Genomic DNA, 20,289 nt, shown 5'->3' with positions numbered 1-20,289 from the left:
CTGAGACTTGAACTGCTTCTCCTTGTTCTCCAGGTGGGTGCCTGATTGCCAAAACTTGAATTGTATTCCCCTGCTCTCTAGGTGGGTGCCTCATTGCCAAAACTTTTAACTGTATTCCCTTGCTCTCCAGGTGGGTGCCTGATTGCCGATACTTTCAACTGTATTCCCTTGCTCTGCAGGTGGGTGCCTGATTGCCAAAACATGAACTGTATTCCCTTTCTCTCCAGGTGGGCGCTTGATTGCCAAAACTTGAATTGTATTCCCTTGCTCTCCAGGTGGGCGCCTGATTGCCAGAACTTCAACTTTATTCCCTTGCTCTCCATGTGGGCTCCTGATTGCCAAAACTTGAACTGTATTCCCTTGATCTCCAGGTGGGCGCCTGATTGCCAAAACTTCAACTGTATTCCCTTTCTCTTCAGATGGGCGCCATATTAAAAAAACTTCAACTATATTCCCTTGCTCTCTAGGTGGGCGCCTGATTGCCAAAACTTCAACTGTATTCCCTTGCTCTCCAAGTGGGTGCCTGATTGCCGATATTTTTAACTGTATTCCCTTGCTCTCCACGTGGGCGCCTAATTGTCAAAACTTTAACTATATTCCCTTGCTCTCTAGGTGGGTGCCTGATTACCAAAACTTTAATTGCATTCCCTTGCTCTCCATGTGGAGCCTGATTTCCACAACTTTAACTGCATTCCCTTGCTCTCCAGGTGGACGCCTGATTGTTGAACTCGCACCGTTCTCCTTTGAAACTTGAGTTGTTCTACCTTGTTCTCCAAGTGGGCTATTGATTGCTGAGCTTGACCCGCTTTCCTTTGAACTTTTGTCGTCTTCCCTTATTCTCCAGGTGGGCGCCTGATTGCTGAACTTGAATTGTCCTCTTCTTGAAACTGCTGTCCTTTGAACTTCTGTCGTCTTACCTTGTTTCTCCAGGTGGGTGCCTGATTGCTGAACCTGATTTGTCTTCTTCTTGAAACTGCTTTTCTTTGAACTGCTTTCCTTTGTTTCTCCAGGTGGGTGCCTGATTACAGAACTTGATTTGTCCTCTTCTTGAAACTGCTTTTCTTTGAACTATCTTTCCTTGTTTCTCCAGGTGGGTGCCTGATTGTTGAACCTAAATTGTCCTCTTCTTGAAACTGCTTTTCTTTGAACTGTCTTCCCTTGTTTCTCCAGGTGGTTGCCTGATTTCAACAAAACAGACAAAACAAAAGAAATTTTTCTGCCCCAGTTTTATATTGGGAACATCTGTGAGTGTTAACCGGTTCTTATTATCAAAACAAATTCTAAACTAAATTCCTTTATCCTGAAAATTTCCAACCAAGCCTCATCTCAAAAGTGAAAAACTTAAATGTTAAATTATACTTCCCAAAAATAAACTCTCGTCAGACCTTGTCATTTGCGAGGGTCTTAAAACTTACTAAATCCCGTTATCCAGGAGGGTACTGTAACTTACTGCCGAACTTGTCTGGCGCCTGCTTTCCTCACAGAGGGTTTCTCCGGAACAAACGAAATTTCCTGACCTTGTTTCAATCAAAGAAAAATTGTGAGTTTAAACATGGTGGTTGGTTTGTGGCCTTGACTTTAAGGGCGATTGCTCCTTCACTTCCCATGATAACTTCGATTGCAACTCGAAAGACCTTACTTCTTTATTGACTAACCACTTTCTCTATCACCCTTATCACAGATAATACCTCTAATTCGTTCAAACCCAAGCCCTCTATCTATTGCATTGTGCTCATAAATTGACATACACCGACCCTGATTATATCACATGAATCCCAAAGCATGCCAATTGCCACCCACTCAGTTCGCATGTTGTTTTTTCCTGACTTAAACCACTGTCCTTGGCCTTGAGGTCTATTGCTCCTTCACTTGCCATGATAACTTTGATTCATGCTTGGAAGACCTTGCTTGTCATTGGTTAACCACTTTCTCTGTCAATCTTATCACAGAAAATACCTTTGATCCGTTTACCTAACATCCTCTATTTGTTGCATTGTTCATGAATTGACATATTTCAAACCTTTGTATTTCATATGAATCCCAAAGCACGTTGATTGCTACCAACTCAGTGCGCATGTTGTTCTTTATTGACTTATAACACTTTGATACACTAGCCAGACTCCGCTTTGTGCAATCGGAAAGCTGGTAGCATAATTTGAAGTCATTTCTCACTTGTTTTGACCAAACTAACTCATAAGAGGAGGTAAACAAGACAAAAGGAACAGAGTAAAGGACAATAGAAAGAGATGATTCCTAATAATAAAACTACAAAGTAGAAACTTATCAGATGTGGATACCAACTCTAATGACCATGACATGCACATTTGGATTAAGTGGCCTAATCTGTCAAGCAAGCCTAATGTTCAACTCTTATTATATCTCTAAACCGTGAAACTGGGCTTCAATGCTCCGATTATCCAATCTGATTCACGATCCTTATTCGACTTGTAGTGCTGAAGGGTTTTCACCATCAATCCTCTCTCATTTTGTTCTTTCTCTCAACTCACCATCGCCTTATGGTGCTTGTGAAGGTTTTCACTAATAAGACTCTCTCATTTTACTCTTTTCTTCTTATTTCCTCTGATTCTGCAGATGACAAGGCATTAACCATGGTAAAAACATCATATACTTTTGGCATGTCTAAACTCAGCACTCTCAAAGATTATCTAGGAGATCTTTTTTGGACTGTAATGTGGCTTTTGAACAGGGTTAGAAAGAAAGGATATCATAAAAGCTCAAAATAACTAAGACAACGGGGTTAATTTATTTATAACTTTTGGAATCCATTCTAAAAACTTTGCCCCAATTTCGAAAACTAGGGAATTTGATTCTTTTTTTTCTTTTACTTTTGATAAAGTTACTAAGAAAGACTGTCCCACTTTAGATTTCGTGGGGTTATGAAATATTTTATTTGGTGCGACCGAATACTAAGGCTGCCTATGTATCTTGTGGTAACAAGAATCAGGTCAAATGTAGTTCACAAAGATATATTTTGTTGTTGCTATTTTTTTTGTTTTTCCCTTTTTTCTCTTTTTTTTCTTTGTTTCTTTTTTTCTTTATCATTCTTCTTTTCTTTTCTTTTCTCTCTCTTTTTCACTCTTTTCCCTTCTTTTTTTCTTTTATTTTCTCTCTCTATTTTTTCACTCTTTTCCCTTCTTTTCTTTCTCTTTTGAATTTCTATTTTGGAATAAACTTTCTTAAATGAACCTATGGGGACATGAACTCTTCTTTTTTTTCCTTTTTTTCGTATGACTCTAACTTGACTCCAAAAGAGGGAAAGTCAAAGAAATCAGTACATGCTCAAAAGGGGATCGAAGGGTATAAGTGTTGGGTAGTTGAAAAAGGGCCTGTCAATCCTTGAAAATGCCAAGTACAACACATGCAACTTGAAAAATGAAAAATGAAGATCATGCATAGCATTTCTTTTGCAGCATCGGCATTGGCACCACAGATATGTCTTCCACCTTTCTTTAGTGCCTTGTCAAATACATAGCTCTTATTGGGTGATTTCGTCTTTAAAATGGATGTGCTCCGTCAATTCGGAGTAAACTCCCTTGGATTTATCTTGTTACCTGATGTACACTTGAACTCAAAACTACTTGCTTCAAATTGTCTGGGATGCACTCTCCTTTAACGAATTCTTGTCACCCTGTTAACTTCAAAAATTATCTGCCCCAGTTTCACACAGTCCGGGCTTCAAATGATCTCAAAATCCCTTTACTTACTTCCCTCAAATGTCCCTATCATCTTAAAATGGTTTTATTGCTTCATGATTTGACTAACTTTTAAGACCAGGCCTAGAAGTATGCGTGCATGTCATGTCACTAGAGCCAGCATGAGAAAAAAACTATAAAAGGAGAAGAGAACTAAACAAAAAATGACCAGAAATAACAAAAAACAGAAAATTGCATTAGACAGACGGTGAAAGGGTTTGAACAACAAGACAAGCAAAATAAACTAGGGTACAACCCTAGAACAAAACCAGACAGCACTAAATGAGTTGCTACGACTAAACAAACTAGGCAAAATAAAAGGATAGAAGAGTTTGAGACACACGGCAATATCCAGATTACAACCCTGAAATAACCTGAACAACAGAAATGACAACAAAATGAACCACCAAGACTCCTCCCTGGCTAGCCAAGAAAGGAGCGTCTTTCCAATTACCAAGCTCGGCATCTTAGCCAATGAGTTCCACATCAATATTGCTAAGACAACTACCAATTTTATTATTATTAACTTCAAGAAGTAGCTCATTGGCTCCTTTGACGAAACCTTCGCCATTGCAAACTATCCCAACAATCTGTATATTGTCATGTACCCGTAGAGGATTATGTGTGACACTTGGGGTATTACTGCCTTGGACCACAATTATTCCTTCTTGAATCATTCTTTCTATTTCCCTCTTCAAAGCACAATAATCTTCAACATTGTTGCCCTGGGCATTGGAATGGTATTCACACCTTTTAGTAGGGTCAAAGCTTCTTGCACGTGGGTCTATGTAATTTATAGGAATAGGTGTAATCATGTCTCAAGGCTTTAATATCTCAAACAAGCTTGCATAGGACTCTCCTATTGGTGTAAAATTATCTTTCAGCCTTTGTTCCCTTCTAAACCCTTGCATTGAATATGGGTTATAGGGCACTTGAAAATTTTGTGGGGGCTGATGGGGATTCTGCTGTGCTCGTGCTCACCTTTTGGAGAGACCCAGTGGTTGGATAGATGGCCGGACGTTGTTCGGTGGATAGTACTGGGGTGGATTATGTGGATATCGGGGATATTCATGGGGTCGTCATTGAGGCTGAAAGCGTTTAGCAGGAATGCCCACTGGATCCTATCATTGGCGGGGCTCAGCAACATCTTTTCTATCAATGGGAGGACTGTCCCGAGTAACTTGTTCGTTCCATCTGAACCAAAATTCCCTAAAACTTTCCTTGGGTTTCTTTTCTATCTAGGATAGGGAGGAGCGGTCTGGGACAATGTCTATATTGTATTGAAAGTGTCGCACACAATCTTGAGTCATGTCATACCATGTATGCCACTTACCGACATCTTGACCAGTATGCCATTCTAAGCTTCCCCAGTCAGGCTCTCGCTAAAATATGTCATCAGCAACTCGTCTTTCCCGCCAACACTTCTCATTTCACTGCAATAACCCCTCAAATGGGCTACTGGATTTCCACGCCCATCATACAATTTAAACTTTGGCAACTTAAACCCTTTCAGCTTTCTGGATATCTAATATTGCTCCACTGTCTTAGCAAGCTTTGCAATCTCACCGAGAGGTTCAAAATAAGGAGCATAAGAGTATGGACCCGAGACCTTGAAAATTGGTTCTGGAGCATAGTATTGGGCATCGGGAATTTTGAGCACAGTCTCTCTAGAGGATCGAGGAAAGGTAGTAGGTGGGTGAGCTACAAAAACACGAGTGGTCAAAAGAGCAGGATATGAGGTGGTTCTGGGGGTGGAGTGTGAAAAGGTTGTGGGGAGATATCCTGGACTTGTGACAGTGGCGGAATGGTGACAAGGCTTTCAGTGTAGTAAGTGGGAACTGATTGTGGAGGACGCCCACTAATCCAGGCTTGGTATATTTCGGCCATCTATCTTTTCAACCTTAATACCTCTTCTTTCAACTCAGATTCTTATTCAACAATTCCCTTAGACGAGTCAATAGTCCCTGTGTCCAAGTCTTTGCTAGCCATGGCTACCTTGCTCTTTGACCTTGTGTTGTATGGATGAGTTACTTAAGAACCACAAACCAACCACCCTTCTGCTCAATGAAGATAACAAAAGGAACAAAATGGGGTCATCCAGTTAGCATTAGGGCATTTAACAGCTAAAAAATATCACATTGCGTGCAATGCACCTAGCAACTATTAACAGTTCTAGAATGACTTCGAGGGTCACAAGGTCACTTGGCATCATCCTAATTTTGTTCATTTCAATCTTCTTTTTTCTTTTTTTTCTAGCACTTTTTGGCTTGCTCATTTTCCTTCCTCTTTTTTCTTCTAATGATCACTCTTTTCTTTCCTCGCATTTCTGACATCCCATAATTTCACCCCCTTTTTTATTCTTTTTTTTCTTTTTCTTTTAATAAAATAAAATTAATGATTCGATCGAACCCCATGTAGGTTGCTTATGTATCATAATGTCGTATGAATCAGATCTTTGCGTAGTTCGGAAAGATCAGGAATAAAGTAAACAAACTAACGTTCTTTTTTTTTTTTTATCTTAATGACTACTTTCATGAGAAAAGAGAAATAAAAGAATCAAATCCTTTTGTTTTTGAATTTTTAAGACTTAATGTTCTATAACCTATTCCAAACTCAAGCTTAACGAGCATATATTTTTCTCCTTTTTTTTTTTGAAACAAATGCTCTATGGGAATTTATTAAGAAAAACAAAACCTAGAAGAGAAAAATATTTTTTCATTCTTTTTTTAGGAAGGAAATCTAAAGAATAAACCAAAGAAAAATATTTTGAATTTTCGTTTGATATCCCTGAAGAAAGATTTCGAAACGAGAAATGAACAAGATAAAAAATATTTTTAGATTTTAGTTTTTGATTACCTAAGGAAGAAACTTTAAAGATAAACAAAAGATAAAATGTCATTTTTTTTCTTTTATGTACAATATCCTAAAGTTCTAGTGAAAATAAAAAGATTTTTTTTCTATTCATTTTTCATTAATTTTCCAAAGAAGAACCTCAAAAAAAATCTCTTTGGATTTTTGAATTAATATCTCAAAGAAAACTTTTAAAGAGGTACTAATAGAAAATTCTCTTCTTTTTTTTTTGAAATTTTAGTCCTAATATACTAAAGGAAATATAAAAATAATTTTTTATTTGAGTTCTAGATATTAATTTCCTAAGGAAAACCATAAAAGATTTTTTTGAACTTCTAGAGTTAGTATTCTAAAGAAAACTTTTAACAGAAATAAAAAACGCAAAATCTCTTTTTTTGGATTTTTGATTTATAACACATTTTTTTTTCAAATACAAAATAGAAAGTACAATAACAAATGATTCGACATTATTGTACAAAACTAGAAAGTAAAAGACAACATAAAATGAAAAACAAACTCAAAACATATAAAATAAAAAACAATCTCCTTAAACAACTCCTGAATGAGAGATCTTGACTGGATGGTCCTAAGGCGTCTGTCATACCCAAACTCCGGTAAGTAGATCCACACCTGTATGAGAAAACTTTAAACAACACTATGTGAGACAATAACACTCCCTATTAGACACATACACGACATGATTGAGGCTATTTTTGCAAAAATAACCTATGTGGCTAAAAGTGAGTAGAAATGCTAGATTTTGCTAAGACCCCGCGAATCCAAGAACCTAAGACTCACTAGGAAGACCGGACCCTATGTGAGCTGCCTACGTATCACGCCTCGAAAGACAAGAATCAGGTATGCGTAGTTCGGGCAGATTGAATACGGCCGAAAATAAAAAAATAACTAATTTAGAGAAAAGATATTTTTGTCTTTTTTTTTTTTTGAAAAATGATGAAACATGTATACTCTTTTTGGATTTTGTTTTCCCCTTTCTTTTGATTTTCAAAAAATGATGAAAAAGTGCAAAAACTTTTTTTTTTTTCATTTTTCACGTGTTTTTCTCTTTTTCTTAACAAAAATGTGACAGAAAAACACAACTGGGTCCTATTTGCTTTATTTTCACACTTCACCCTCTCTTTTTTCTTGTTTTTTTTTTCTTTTTCATTTGCCCTCAGTTATCATTGGTCTACCAAATGACCCTTTTACCCTTGAAGATTGCAACATGTAGCACGTATGATACATCAAGATGGTTTTTTATTTTTGGGTACACCTATCCTAGACGGATCCAACCCCTGTGTTAATTCCCCTAAGTCAAATGCACATGATGAAAACAAACATTTCTACTAGGGATCCGGCATGAGGCTGTATTTTTCTAGATTTAAATCATTGGGTTGTGTTCTAGACCTGGCTTACCCAAGCGGACAACTCGAGCCGAAGAGGGGGCAACATACCGGGAGCACTGAAGTTTACCCGGTCTTGTTGCTGGCCCAGCCCCGTTCTTATTTGGTATAACTTTTACAGAAAAAGCGGGCCACACGAACGTGCGCACCATTTTTAAAAGACTTAGAGGGATGGCGTAAGAAGACAGTTATATACAATTCAAATAATATCAAAGCGGTAAATAGACAGCAATTAGCACAAAAGGTTCACAAAATACAGTAACATCAACAAATAAATAAAGCCAAGTAAAAATCATATTAACAAGCTCGAATTCTTGAACCCTGAACCAGAGATTCTGGGGGTATAAGAGAGTTTTTTCCAATTTAAGTGACAATCGAAATAGGATTATTTAAATTAAAATTAGAGTCACCACTTAGGATAATTTATAGTGTCCAAAGTCACGGGTTAAAATCCCGAATCGAGGAAGTTGACTCTATTTACGGTCTACGAACACAGAAATCTGGGTAAGGAATTTTGTTAACCCGGGAGAAGGTTTTAGGCATTCCCGAGTTCCGTGGTTCTAGTACAGTCGCTTTGATCATACTTGGCTTATTAAAATTGTCTAATTACTTATTTTAGAACCTATGTGCATTTGCCTCTTTTAATTAAGAATTATCTTGAAATCGGTCATGCGCACGTGTACCTATTTGTTTGGTGCGTCAAAATCATGTCACGCGAATGTGTCCATAATTAATAACGCTTTATTAATATTAAAAATATTTGGTCAAAGTTGCACGAACTCATACTATGATTCTGTTTTTAAAATCGTAATTATGTCATGCGAACGTGTACACAACCATAATGGTGGATTAAGTTGCGCGTAAAACAAACTTCGATGTATATTAATTTATTCACCTCTTAAAACCCAAACCCAACTAATATCTTGTTCTAGCATTGGAGTACAATTAGCAAACTTGACAAAAAGGAACTAAAATAAAGAATTGTGATTTTTTATCATTCAAAACAGCAAAACAAGTAGAATCTACTTATGACAGAATTAACTAAGTTTAGACCTACTAATCGATGGGCTAAATGTAAAGGAATCAACATATGAATTCACCTCTTTAAACAACTAAGATAATCATATTTTTTTTATCGTTGACCCCATGAAGTGATTACTAATTGACCACTCTTAATAAAGTTATCAGCCAACAAACTAAAACAAATACACCATTTTGAACATATTATAAATTGATAGTGACACAAGCAAAACAATCTTATATCAACCATGATCATCCAAACCTTTAGCAAGAACACGCAGATGAAGCTTAAGAGGATGATGAAGTGAGAAATAGACCTTTACGAAACAGCTTTACACTCGCGAATGGAATTCGAACCAGAAATCGATAGATAGTACCTCGACGCACGACTGAAATGGACTCCGTGCACAACGACCTCGAATAGAGCTTTGATGGTGAACCTCGAGCAGACCCCAAACTTTGCAACAAAAACTCCTAACCTCGAGCAGACCCCAGATCTGTCGCTTTCGTAAGCAAAATAGACCTCCACATGGTTGCTTCAAATTGATGGATTCTTCTTTAGAAGTGTTATTTTAATGTGCTATGTTTTGGATTCAACTATCGATTTGGAATAGAAGGTCTAAGGGAACTACTTTATCTCTCTTGGGGCTGCATGGAGTTCGGTCTTATTTCAAGTTTATTGTGTTGATGCTTCTCTTTGTATTGTGTGTTCAAGCTTCCATGGAAATGTCTGCTTCTCCTCTCACCAAGGAGATCGGTTGCTCGGGGGTGGGGGTCGTTTTTGGGTGTTCAGCGGCGCTCCTCACGTCTTAGGCATCTAGGTCTATTTTTTGTACTGTTTTGGATGATTGTAGAGTGTAGGGATATAGGTTTTTGTACGGTTTTTAGGTTAAGGGGTATGAGGCTAGGAATTATGGGCTAGATCCAAAAATTAGGCCTAAAAACGAGTCGTTTGAGCCCAAATTTTATTCCTTTTTCCCGTGAACAAGACAAAAAATATGACCTCATTTACCAATTAATCCTTCTTAGATAAAATAACTATTAAAATAAGATTGACCATTAAAACAAAACTATTTTTTGTATTTTTCAAGATTAAAAATGACGACAAAACGTTAATGAAACTATTTTTGTAATTTTCATTTTCTTGTAATAAACTAAAGTAAAAGAGTCAAAATTAGTTGAAAAAGCAATATTAGGCTTAAATTAAATATTTACATGCTAAAATATAAAAAATCATGGGGAGGGTCAAAAATCACATGTCTACACCGAGGGCCTCAGGTGAATTTCGGGTGGTTAACGGACCAATTCTTGATTTTTGAGAGTTGCAGATTTTTATTCTGTTCTGTTGCAGAGATTTGTTATTTGTGTTCGTGAGAGGGTCTCACATTCGTGAAGGGTTGTTGAGAGGGGCAGCTGGTTGTTCTTCGCATTCGCGATGAAATTCCGGCGTTCGCGAAGGTTCTTGAGTTAAGGCTATGTGTCCGCGATGAGTGTTCTGCGTTTGCGTAGGGTCGGCTATTTGGTCTTCTCATTCGTGGTTGGGCCCTCGCGTTCGCGATGTAAGGAATTATGGTCAGTGAAGCTTGGTGCTTCGCGAATGCAAGGGTGCTGTCGCGTTCGCGATGAAGAAATACCTGGACAGTCAGTTTATATTTTTAAAATCGAGGGTTTTAGTTCAATATCACAAAAACCATTGGAGATCTCGGGAGAAGGTTAAATTTGAGGAGATTTTTAGTGGAGAATTGGGGTAAGTATTCTTCACTCATATTTGGTTTAATTCCATGATTTAGTCTTAAATTTCATCATTTAATTTGAGAAATTAAAGTGAAAATTGGGAAAAATGGAAGAAAAATTTCAGAATTCTTTTGGGGATTTGAATGGGCATTTGATGTCGGATTTTAATGATTTTGGCATTTATAGACTCGTGAGAGTGTATGGATTCTATTGATGTGATTTTTATTAGATTTTGAGATGTGGGCTCGGGGGTCGTGGTTGGCCGAATTCGGAATTTTTGATGTAAACTAGTTATTTTCGAGTGGGCTTTGTCCCCTTAGCATATCTTGATTGTATTGTCACACCTCTTTTTCACCATCCCCGGAAGGGGTAGAAGGGAGTTTTTCCAACTAAAGTGACAATAATCGAAACGGGATTATTTATATTAAAATCAGAGTCGCCACCTGGGATAATTTATGGTGTCCCAAGTCACCGGTTTAAAATCCCGAATCAAGGAAGTTTAACTCTTATTTATGGTCTGCGAATACAGAAATCTGGTTAAGGAATTCTGTTTACCCGGGAGAAGGTGTTAGGCATTTCCGGGTTCCGTGATTTGAGCACGGTCGCTCAACTATTATTATTGGCTTAATTATCTTATTAATTACATTTTTTACCTATTATGCATTTTTAGCTTTTCATCGCTTTTTAATTATTTATGGAATTATTTCGGAATAAGTTACGATTATCGTACACTTGTTTATTTGGTACACATTGCGGATCATGTCACGGAAACCATACCCACGATTTACAACATGTTTATATTATTAACAATATTAGTTGTTGTGGCCGGGTCACATAAATGTACCACCAGATTTTAGAAATTAAGTATCACAACTACGTCACGAGAACCGCACCCGTAGATATAAAAATTTATTTAATTAACGCACCTAATGCAAACTACAAAAGTTCAAGGCATTTTCTACATTAGTTAAGATGATTAATATGAGGGCCATAGATTATATGATTCAAATGTATGAATGGCACGCCTCAGTTTTGTTAAAGGAAAAGTATTCAACTAAATGAACTACGTATATTCATATTTAAACGAATTTGAGATTAAGTATCACAACCACGCCATGGAAACCATAGTCGTAGTTGTGATGATATAGTTACGTGCCTAAAGCAAGCTACGAGATTCATGAACTTTTAAAATTAACTCTAACATTAATGACCGGCTACGGATTATGATTGAACACTCAACATTAATACATGCTTTTGATCTTCTGAATTGTTGGGCCCAAATAAAGAGCCAATCACGCCACTTAAAATACCAACGCTGAAAAAATTGTTGGGCTCGCAATCAGAACAAATCAGTATACATCTTGACACAAAAACTAAATCTGAGTTCTAAAATTCACGTGTTTACAATGATTGCCTTTATACTCTAACACAAGTCTACTGATATATTACACAGAACAAATGACTAGTAGAGGAAAAGATAGATACTAAAAAACGAGTGCAAACATATCAGCCTTGATACAGGTACCATCATATTCATTTCCATTTCAGGGATTCAAAGGTGTACCTGGATATAGCAAACAAAAGAAACAAAATATACTTGAAGTCATCTTAGGGCATCAACACATTAACTGATTCAACACCAAGGAACAACAATGAAAATCAATCTAAACAGCTTTAAACCAGCCTCATTTCAGCTTAGAAGTTGAGAGAAGTTCCCAGTAAATACCATTTCCAAAAATTTCAAAGAGGAGAAATCCAACTCAAGCTATAATGAAAGAAAAATTTCTGCCGTTTTTTTATCTTTGATGTTCTCGTTTTCTCCCCTAGAATTCAGGGAAATGAGACTCTTTATAGAGGAGTATTAGGGCAGTAGAGATTGATTTTTTCTTTTACTATTACCCCTCCCCCATTTCTCTTTTTGTTCAATTCAGACCCTATATTCAAGCCTGTTTGTTAATCCACCAAGTTTCCACCTTCCTACAACCTTCCTACATGGTTAGGAAAGATTCTTTCTATTCAATTCTCCTAATTACCCATTAAAAGGTTTGATAATTACTTTAACCTACCATGCATTTGAACCAATATGCCCCAGATGTCTTTGGGCTTCTGCATCAACAAGCCTCAACAATCTCTTTGGGCTTCTTGCACTAGCCAGCCCACTTTCAAATCTAAGCGAAAAAATTCACAAGAAATCAAAACTAACCAAGTTCTAAACCTTACCAACATCAGACCTTCTAACGAAGCAGAAACAAAAGAAAAAGAGTAAAATGAGAGAAATAAATTAACAAGTACTAACAAAGAGATTAACTGTACTTCTTAACCTATTATTACCAAATTAATCAACTGAAAACTCATGTTTTCTAAACCTAACTGATATAAAGAGGAAGATAAGCACCCCGACCAGATTGATGGCTCAAAGATGACATCCGGCGAGAAAACCTCAACCCATGGTGTGAACTGTAACATAAGCATTGGCCGAAATTTCTTCAATGGCTTGTGCTCTTTGTCACAGTCCTCAACACAAGTCAAGAACGAAGAAGAAACACAAGCTTGAAGTAGAGACACATCAGAGATTGTTATCCCAGAATTTGGCTGTCATGCATAAATCGAAACTTCAACCAATTGGATCCTCCCATAGAAACTAATTGTTTTGCACATGTTCAACATCAAGAAGAGGACATATTGGGAGGAAATTACACAAAAAGGGATGAAAAGGACTTTATTGTTGTTTCAGATTTCTTTTTTAAGGAAGCTGAATAATTTTTGGAAATAAATAGCAATGGATTGGGAATGAAGGGATGATGAGGGTTATATGCTCAAGATTTGAGGGGTTTTGGAGACCAACCGCCGCCACTGGCGATTTTCGATGGGCGGCGGACGGCGGTGAGATACAAAGGGTTAAGGAGAAGATGGCAACAGTCTTAGGTTATTCTGAGGATGTTTGGACATCTTTAAACGAGTGGGATGAGGCTTTACTGGCCATTGGATGAGAGAAAATGAAGGGTCGGGATTAACTTTTGCTTGTTTTAACTCAAAACGACGTAGTCTCGTACTCATACTATGTCGTTTCAGACGTCTCAGGGACTGAAGGGTTTGAAATGGGTAAATGTGCCGGACCGGATATATTTGGATAGTGGGCCTGGGTTTGGAAGGATTTGTGCGAAATTGGCCCAAATTCAAAGTTAAACTAAACCTTTTCCTAATTCCTTTTTTTTCTTTTTGTTTTCTTTTTCTTTCTTTAATTTATTAAAAATATAGATTACATCCTAAATTAATCTAACCTGCAAAATTAAGCTAATTATCTATTTAAAATAGTTATAAAAAATCGTTGCTCCTAGATTAAAAGAGAAAATTACTAATCTAAAATTGAAAGCTAAAAATGTAAAAGTGAACCAATTTTTTGTGATTTTTATCTTAATAAATAATTAATTAACTAATTATCCTAAAAATATTAAACAAAACCTCAATGCAATGCATGGTATTTTTGGTATTTTTCATGATTTTAATAAAAGTAAACATGCACAGAAATGCAAACAATTAACAAAAAAATCCTACAAAATCGTATAAAATTGCAAACAATTGGAAAAAATCTATTTCTTTAATTTGAAGGAGTATTTCACCAAGGGTAAAAATAACGTGCTCACAGCTGTCCCTCTTTGCTCGAAAACACGAAGAGTTTTTGGGCAAAGATAAAGTGAGCGGATACGAGCGATTTTTGCCCGTTTGAATATCTGTGGGAAGTCCTTGGCTATAAAGGAATTAGGTCAATGTAGTTTGGGAAGTTTTGGTAACTAGGACTACCGAAAAGCTGTGACTTCACTGTTGCTGCAGCTGCTATTACTTGCTGAACCCCTTATTACACCGAGGCAAAATAATAATAAAAAACTAAGCTAAACTATGATCTATCAATTACAAGAATCCTATCTACCATCTTCAAACTTGGTCTTGCTGCTTCTACAGTTCTGTTGTGCATCTTGAACTATTGACATGTACACTCGAGGCAAATTTCTGTTGTTGCAAATGCGAATTGAATTCTGAAATGGGTTCCCTTATTTTTCAGGTGGGTGCCTGATCGCCAAAACTTGAACTGTATTCCCTTGTCCTCCAGGTGGGCGTCTGATTACCAAAACTTGAACTGTATTCCCTTGTTCTCAATGTAGGTCCCTGATTTCCAAAACTTGAACTGTATTCCCTTGTTCTCCAGGTGGGCGCCAAATTGCTAAAACTTGAATTGTATTCCCTTGTTCTCCAGGTGGGCGCCGGATTGCCAAAACTTGAACTGTATTCCCTTGTTCTCCAGGTGGGCGCGTGATTTCCAAAACTTAAATTGTATTCCCTTGTTATCCAAGTGAGTGCTTAATTTCCAAAACTTGAACTGTATTCCCTTGTTCTCCAGGTGGGCGCCCGTTTACCAAAAACTTAAAATGTATTCCCTTGTTCTCCAGGTGGGCACCTGATTGCCAAAACATGAAATGTATTCCCTTATTCTCCAGGTGGGCGCCTGATTGCCAAAATATAAACTGCATTCCCTTATTCTCCAGGTGGGCTCCTGATTACAAAAAACTTGAAATGTATTCCCTTGTTCTCCAGGTGGGCGCCTAATTGCCAAAACTTGAACTGTATTCCCTTGTTCTCCAGGTGGGCGCCTGATTCCCAAAACTTGAAATGTATTCCCTTGTTCTCCTGGTAGATGCCTGATTGCCAAAACTCGAACTGTATTCCCTTGTTCTCTAGGTGGGCGCCTGATTACCAAAAACTTGAAATGTATTCCCTTGTTCTCCGGTGGATGCCTGATTGCCAAAACTCGAACTGTATTCCCTTGTTCTCCAGGTGGGCGCCTGATTACCAAAAACTTAAAATGTATTCCCTTGTTCTCCAGGTGGGCACCTGATTAGAAAAACTTGAACTGTATTCCGTTGTTCTCCATGTGGGCACCTAATTGTAAAAACTTGAACTGTATTCCCTTGTTCTCCAGGTGGGCTCTTGATTACAAAAAACTTGAAATATATTGCCTTGTTCTCCAGTTGGGCGCTTGATTGACAAAACTTGAACTGTATTCCCTTGTTCTCCAGGTGGGCGCCTAATTACCAAAAACTTGAAATGTATTCCCTTGTTCTCCAGGTGGGCGCCTAGTTGCCAAAACTTGAACTGTATTCCCTTGTTCTCCAGGTGGGCGCCTGATTGCCAAAACCTTGAAATGTATTCCCTTGTTCTCCTGGTGGATGCCTGATTGCCAAAACTCGAATTGTATTCCCTTGTTCTCCAGGTGGGCTCTTGATTACAAAAAACATGAAATATATTGCCTTGTTCTCCAGGTGGGCACCTGATTGCCCAAACTCGAACTGTATTCCCTTGTTCTCCAGGTGGGCACCTGATTACAAAAAACTTGAAATGTATTTCCTTGTTCTCCAGGTGGGCGCCTAATGGCCAAAACTTGAACTGTATTCCCTTATTCTCCGGGTGGGCGCCTGATTGCCAAAACATGAACTCTATTCCCTTGTTCTCTAGGTGGGCGCCTTATTACAAAAATCTTTGAATGTATTCCCTTGATCTCCAGGTGGGTGTCTGTTTGCCAAAACTCGAACTGTATTCCTTTGTTCTCCAGATGGGCATCTGATTACCAAAAACTTGAATTGTATTCCCTTGTTCTACAGGTGGGCACCTGATTACAACCAAACAGACAAAACAAAAGAATGCTTTCTGCCCCAGTTTGTTATCAGGGCACATCGATGAGTGTTAATCAAATCATGTTACCCCATAGCCCTAAGAATTTAAAAACTAAAGCCCACTATCCAGGAGGGCTCTGGCAATTGAAATTAAATCCCTTCTTAAAAGTGAAAACCTCAAAGCCAACTTATATTTCCTAAAGGTAGAGCTTATGCTAAATCTTGTTATCTATGAAGGTATTGGAATTCAACTAAGTCCCATTATCCAGGAGGGTCCTGAGAACCTTTAAAAATTTAATCCCATTATGCAGGAGGGCCCTGAAAATTTTAAATTAAGCCCCATTATCCAGGAAGGTCCTGAAGTTTTACGGTCGAACCTGTCTGGTACATGCTTTCCTCATGGAGGGTTCCTCTGGAACAAACGAAATTTCCTGCCCTTATTTCAATCAAAGAAAATTTTATCAGATTTAAAATGTGGTGGTTAATTTGTGGCATTCTTACTGAAGGTAGCCTTTCCACTGCCGTGCTTTGTTCTGAATGGCTACCTTGGACTGGCAAATAATTATTTGACTTTCTGACTGAATCTCACCTACAGGACCCTGAATGACCTGAGTGACCTACACTCAACCCGCTGTTTTACATTTCTATCCTTCCAATTTGAACCTCTGCATCTTCCTCAAAATTTACAAACCACTCGACCACTTGAACTTTCATTAACACCTTATTTTCCATTTTTGCATTGTGCTATTTCTGGTATGTTTTGGACGTACTTTGCTTTGTGCAATTTGGAAGATGGTAGTAAGCTTTGAAATCTTTCCTTACTTGCTTAATCAAGGTTTACATTGGAAAAGCCTTAGAGAAATAAACCCAAAAGAAATGAAATGCAATAACTTTGAGAATTAGGAATAAAGAAGAAAATTTGAAACAGAATGACTGTTTGAGGGAGAAAAGGAAAAGAGACTTATCTGAGTGAGGAGAGACTTATCTGAGTGAGGATCTGACACCAATGATCATGACATGCATTTCGGATTAATCACCCCAGCCTGTTCAACCAATCACCTTTTAGTTGTCATACTTTATGCCCTTGGATTTCCATATTCCAATCTCTTTGCAAAGTCACCAACAAACCTCTCTCATTTGTTCATTTCTCAATTCACTATCGCCTTACGGTACCTGTGAAGGTTTTCACCGATAAGACTCTCTCATTTTGATTTCTCTTATCTTTCCATCGACCTACGGTGCCCGGGAGGGTTTTCACCAATAGGACTCTCTCATTTTCTCATTTGACTTGTGCAGAACGGAGTGTTGCTCCTGATGCGAATCTTACCTCTATCTCGCTTGACTTGACATTCTCAAATATTGGTAAGAAGGTCTTTCTTTGGACTGCAATGTGGGCTTTTCGATGGGGTTAGAAAGAAAGGATATCATAAAGGCTCAAAACAACTTGAATGAGTTCAAAATTACAACTTTTGGAATCAGATCTTTTACAAAACCACAACTTCTGTCCCAATTTCTTTGCTTGGGGACTTTTGAATTTTTATTTTGATGGGACTAAACTGTGAGGCTACCTACTATCCTTAAAAGGAATCAGGTCGAACGTAGTTCATGTCATAGGAATTGCTTTGTTGTTGTTACTTTTCTCTTTTCTTTTTCTTTCTCTTTTTTTTCTTTTCTTTTCTTCTTTTTTTTTCTTTTCCATTCTTTTCTTTCTCTTTTTCTCTTCTCATTTCCTCTTTTTCTTCTTTATTTACCTTTTGTGTCCGTGTTTTTAAACTATGCTACTAATTCCATAAGAGGGGTATGAAAGAAAATAAATAAGGCTCAAAGGAGTAATAAAGGATAAGGTATTTAGATAGCAGAATAAAATGCCTTCGTCATTCCAATCTTCGAAACATGCCAAGTACAAAAAACAATTAGACAAACCAAAGAAATCATACATAATATATTTTGACTGCATCAGAATTGATGGTCATATCTACACATTTGCCTTCTATATCTGTTAAATATAAAGCACCATTGGACAACACTCTTGTTACAATGAACGGCCCCTGCCAATTTGAGGCGAACTTGGCTTTCGCTTCAGCTTGATGTGGAAGGATGCGTTTTAATACATGCTGACCCACTTCAAATTTCCGTGGACTCACCTTCTTGTTGTATGCTCTTGCCATTCTCTTTTGATACAAGTGGCCATGACACACTGCTGCCAATCGTTTCTCGTCAATCAAACTCAATTGCTCCAAACGGGTTTTGACCTAGTCATCATCATCAATTTTGGCTTCAGCAACAATCTGAAGGGATGAAATTTTAACTTTCATGGGTATTACTGCTTCAGTGCTATATACCAACAAATAAGGAGTTGCACCTACTGAAGTGCGAATAGTAGTGTGATAACCCAGCAAAGCAAAGGACAACTTTTCATGCCATTGCCTGGAACCTTGCACCATTTTCCGAAGTATCTTTTTTATGTTCTTGTTGTCTGCCTCGACTGCTCCATTCGCCTTGAGGCGATAAGGGGTGGAATATCGATGCGTAATATTAAACCGTTGACATACTTTTTTCATCAAATGACTATTAAGATTAGCACCATTATCTGTGATAATCACTTTTGGGACTCCGAATCGACAAATGATATTTGAATGAACAAAGTCGACCACTGCCTTCTTGGTCACAGATTTGAAAGTCTTAGCTTCAACCCACTTAGTGAAATAATCGATGGCCACCAGAATGAACCTGTGACTATTTGATGCCGGGTGCTCAATTGGTCCAATAACATCCATGCCCCAAGCAACAAAGGGCCATGGTGCAGACATTGTATGCAACTCAGATGGCGGAGAATAAATCAAGTCTCTGTGTACCTAGCATTGATGACATTTGCACACAAAGCTAATGCAATCTCGCTCCATAGTGAGCCAATAATACCCTACTTGAAGAATTTTCTTTGCCAGAACATATCCATTCATATGTGGCCCGCAAACCCCGGAATGCACTTCTGCCATGATAGTCGTGGCTTGTTTAGCATCTATGCACCTCAATAGCCCAAGATCTGGAGTTCTTTTGTACAAAATTCCCCCGCTCAAGAAAAATCCATTAGCCAAATGCCAAATTGTTCTCTTTTGATCATCTGTGAATTGTACCGGATATACCCCCATCCTGATGTATTCCCTGATATCATGGAACCACAGTTCACTATCAAGTTCTTTCTCAACCATATTATAATAGGCATGCTGATCACGAACTTGAATATGCAAAGGGTCGACATTAGCTTTGTCCGAATGGTGCAGCATTGACGCCAAGGTAGCGAAAGCATCAGCGACCTCAATATGAATCCTTGGAATATGCCTGAATTCTATTAATCGAAATTGTTGACAAAGATCATGCAAACATTGTCGATACGGTATGAGCTTTAAATCTCGAGTCTCCCATTCTCCTTGAATCTAGTGCACCAAAATATTCGAGTTTCCTAAGACCAAGACTTCTTGGACTCCCATATCTATAGCTAACCTCAATCCCAAAATGCATGCCTCATACTCAGCCATGTTGTTGGTATAATAGAAACGAAGCTGGGCTGTAATAGGGTAGGGATGCCCTATTTCAGAAATGAGCACAACCCATATTCCAACACCTTTTATGTTAGCGACTCCATCAAAGAAAAGTTTACAACCTTGTTTTTCAACCTGCTCCACCTTGTCAATATGCATCACCTCTTCATCGGGAAAATAAGTTCTCAATGGTTCATACTCTTCATTTACTAGATTCTAGGCCAAATGATCAGCCAATGCTTGGGCTTTCATCGCGGTCTGAGTCACATAGATGATGTAAAACTCTGTGAGCAAAATCTGTCAGTTTGCAAGTCTTCCTATGGGCATAGGCTTCTGAAAGATATACTTTAGAGGATCCAGGTGA

At 37.9% G+C, this 20,289-nt stretch overlaps 1 long non-coding RNA gene across 1 annotated transcript; it reads right to left on the bottom strand.

The window, feature by feature from the left end:
* Window positions 1–7,013: 7,013 nt before the first annotated feature.
* Window positions 7,014–10,083, bottom strand: LOC142172881 (uncharacterized). Its single transcript, XR_012701950.1, has 2 exons — window positions 9,304–10,083; window positions 7,014–7,193 (listed from the first exon to the last, which is right to left on the bottom strand). It is a non-coding gene; the product is annotated as an uncharacterized LOC142172881 (long non-coding RNA).
* Between the last annotated feature and the right edge of the window lie 10,206 nt (window positions 10,084–20,289).

This window comes from Nicotiana tabacum, chromosome 18 (genome assembly GCF_000715075.1).
Source record: "Nicotiana tabacum cultivar K326 chromosome 18, ASM71507v2, whole genome shotgun sequence".
NCBI lineage: Eukaryota > Viridiplantae > Streptophyta > Magnoliopsida > Solanales > Solanaceae > Nicotiana > Nicotiana tabacum.
This window is presented reverse-complemented; position numbering and strand designations above follow the sequence as displayed.